This window comes from Pseudophryne corroboree, chromosome 1 (genome assembly GCF_028390025.1).
Source record: "Pseudophryne corroboree isolate aPseCor3 chromosome 1, aPseCor3.hap2, whole genome shotgun sequence".
NCBI classification, from domain to species: domain Eukaryota; kingdom Metazoa; phylum Chordata; class Amphibia; order Anura; family Myobatrachidae; genus Pseudophryne; species Pseudophryne corroboree.
Genome location: NC_086444.1, coordinates 1,099,686,694 through 1,099,690,381, shown reverse-complemented (window position 1 = coordinate 1,099,690,381; position 3,688 = coordinate 1,099,686,694). Strand labels below are relative to the sequence as shown.

Genomic DNA, 3,688 nt, shown 5'->3' with positions numbered 1-3,688 from the left:
GTCATATCTCTTCAACTCTTTCCTCTTATCTCATTACAAAAGGTGAGATTCTGCAATGATCTCAGAGAGCCAAAACAATCATGTGATCCTTGTATCAATCACATAGCATGCTGGGAAAGGCAGGCAGCATAGGCACACAGACGCACAGACGTAAATGCACAAGGAGAAAAGTATGACTCTTGTTTGGGCGCACTCTTGTAAAATTATGTAAGTGTTAATCGATAAGTGATGTGCCTAAAAATTGATAACGTAGTCTTTTAATTCTGCTCTTTAAAATACATGAGAACTCTACAAGACAAATTAAACATAAGTAGCTATTGATATGTCATATGGAAAGTGTGTCTCCCAAAATTTGTAAAATGTTCAGATCTTAATTATGCCTGGATAAATGCATATCGGAAGATAGCTACATCTTAAGCTGCTTCCGTTTGCCAAAGATCTGTACAAACTGTGTTTGTATTAATGCGGCCCTAAATAGGGTTAAATTTGTGAGTGGAAGAGCCCACACACTAATTAACAATTCTAATAGTTTGCCAATATTTTGGATAAATGAATAAATTGTGACGACTAAAGGATCAAGAGGTAGTAAGATTGAGAGTAAGTGGTGATACTGCTGTTGGTGTTGTTTCTATAGGGAAGGGAGTCTTCCTACTTCACCGGGTATTCCCTAGCAGTCGCCTGTCTAGGTACTGACCCAGCCCACCTCCGTTTAGCTTCCAAGATCGGACGAGATTGGGCGTGAACGTAGGGGTATGGTCGTAGAAAGAACTGACCCTATACCACCAATGAGAGTGCACCGAAACGGAAGGATTGGTTCCTCCTCAAGAAAAGAATAATGGGACTAATGAGAAGAAAAGATAATCGCAGTCAGGTAGGTGTGAATCTGCTGTCCACGTTAGACTGGCGAGACGCGTCCCTGGGGGGACACGCTCACCAGAATCGTGGATGAGAGTTCACAGAAGGTAGAGGAGTAGGAAAATAGTTGTGGGGTGAAGGAGATATTGAAATAAACAATAGAATTACTTGCTATAAATCCCCTTTCGGTCACCTATGTTGTTTGAATACTGATGGATCCTAGTAACTGTGACGGATAGCCAGGCAGGTTACTTATACATAACAGACCCTAGTAGTATTTTAGAACCAAAGAACTTGTGTGATACACTGAAAAAACCTGAAATAACCTTCAAAGTCACTTGTGACTGTGGCAAAGTATATTACTGTCAACAACGATTGTTGCTTTTTTTGACATAAGATAGTTCACCCATGAAACAATCCCCTAAGTGGCATTCCCTTAGAGGAACACAAACATGATACACACAGTTGGAAACTGCCTAGGGCAGACTAAGTGCGGGATCGCACAACACCTGTCCCTATTGCATTAAATACATGAAAAGATAGTATTTCTTAATGTGCATAAACAGAGAATTAAGCAAAAATGCTGTACTCATTCACTGGGAACATCAGCCATGTGAATAACAGAAAGATTTTCTGAAACATACAATATTTAGTTGAAGCGTGAAGGCTTAACCAGATAAGGCAGATAAATGTTTAAGTTTTACCCCTTCAACCAGTAAACAGGCGGTGTGCCCGCAGGAAAAGCGGGGCCACAAATTACCCACCCTTATCACAAGGTTGTGTCACAATGTACCCACATAAGGGAGTGCAGACACGTGCAATACAGCCTAGCTGGAAAATATTCGTCTAAAACATGAATGCTTGATCAAAAGGGCAAAGAATATCACCCAACAGAAATATTCCTGAAACACACATTATTTTAGCTAAAGCGTGAAGGCTTAGCTAGATAGAGCAAATAAGCCTAGCTGAAAAATATTGGGCTAAAACATGAATGCTTGATCAAAAGGGCAAAGAATATCACCCTACAGTGATATTCCTGAAACACACATTATTTTAGCTAAAGCGTGAAGGCTTAGCTAGATAGAGCAAATATGTGTTTGTGTGTCACCCCTACAGCCAGTAGACAGGCGGTGTGTCCGCAGGAAAAGCGGGGAACAAATTATCCACCCCTATCACAAAGTTGTATAACAATGTACATACATGAGGGAGTATACACACATGCAATACAGCCTGGCTGGAGAATATTCAGCTAAAGTATAAATGCTTAATTAAAGAGGCAAAAAATATATATCACCCATTCACAAAAAACAGGCTTCAGTAGGGCATTAAATATCACCCATTCAAAATGTCAGACAGGCAAGGTGCCCACAATGAAATAAGTAAGGCATTAAATATCACCCATTCAAATGTCAGACAGGCAAGGTGCCCACTAGGAAAACGCGTTTCACCCGGTCACGGGCTTGTTCACTTCCATTCTGAGCAGCCTTAGGCACATCACTTATCGATTAACACTTACATAATTTTACAAGAGTGCGCCCAAACAAGAGTCATACTTTTCTCCTTGTGCATATACAATTGTTTTCCTTCTCGTGACTCTGGGCGCACCGCCATACGGACAGATAGGAATTTCCAATTATTATTGTCCATCTCTGGCCTCTATATATTCACATGTGTATTTTGAATCTAGGTCGGTGCAGGATCCAAAACCCTCCTTTCTGCACAGACGTAAATACCAGTTGTATTTGTAAGTCCATTATCAGGAGCTGAGAAGATGGCTTCTGCAGAAGGCCTGAGCATTCACACTGGGAAGCTAGACCCAGTGCCGTAACTAGGTGTGTGCCGATGGTGCCTTGCCCACAGCGCAAATGCACTGCAGGCCCACCATCTGGCAGCACACCCCCCTCCATCACCCCCGCACGGCAGCTCTACCCAGTGAGGAACTAGTGTAAGTTCCACCTGCTGCCGCCTCTGGAGCTGCCATGTGGTAGCATAAACCCGCATGGCGCTAACACATCCCCCACCTGTGAGTCCCGCCGCCGAGTCCTACATGGAGAGTGAGCGCTATTTCAGCGTGTTGCTCCCCCCCGTATCCCGCCGGTGAGTCCCGCTGCTGCCGCCTGTGAAGACAATGGGAGTGGTGCCGCAGCTAACACATCCCAGCCGCCGAGTCCTGCCGCCGGGTCCTTCATGGAGAGGGAGAGCTATTTCAGCATGTAGCTCCCGGATCGTGTCAGTGCCTGGAAGCCGGATAACCCCCACAGGTGACAATCGCACACACACACACACACACTCACACTCACTCTCTCTCTCGTGAAAAAAGGGGGCTCTGTTCCTGTAACATGTAGAAAACAGGGAAAGCTGCCTAATGGGGGAAAAAGGGGAGATTATACCTGCCTAATGTGTGAAAAATGGAGACTCTGCCTGCCGTGCTGTGTAAAATGGGGACTCTGCCTGCCGTGCTGTGTAAAATGGGGACTCTGCCTGCCGTGCTGTGTAAAAGGGGGACTCTGCCTGCCGTGATGTCTAAAAGGGGGACTCTACCTGCCGTAATGTATAAAAGGGAGCTCTGTAGCCACGTCCCTTCCCCGTAAAACCATGCCCCTATATTTGTTCACACGCCTGCGGCACGCATTGACCTGTTTTATATATGGTGTGTGCGTTTGGGAGGGGGGGCGCCAATGCTGTGTCTTGCACACAGCGCTAAAATGTCTAGTTACGGCACTGGCTAGACCTATAGTCACATTACTCATTTACTACTAGTGGATATCATCTACACTTCCTGCTGCATCAGCACAATGGGCCTAATTCATGTTTGTACGCAATGCTGATGTTT

General features: G+C 44.8%; 1 pseudogene; it reads right to left on the bottom strand.

Moving 5' to 3' along the window:
- Positions 1-645: 645 nt before the first annotated feature.
- Positions 646-764, bottom strand: LOC134949135 (5S ribosomal RNA; annotated as a pseudogene).
- Between the last annotated feature and the right edge of the window lie 2,924 nt (positions 765-3,688).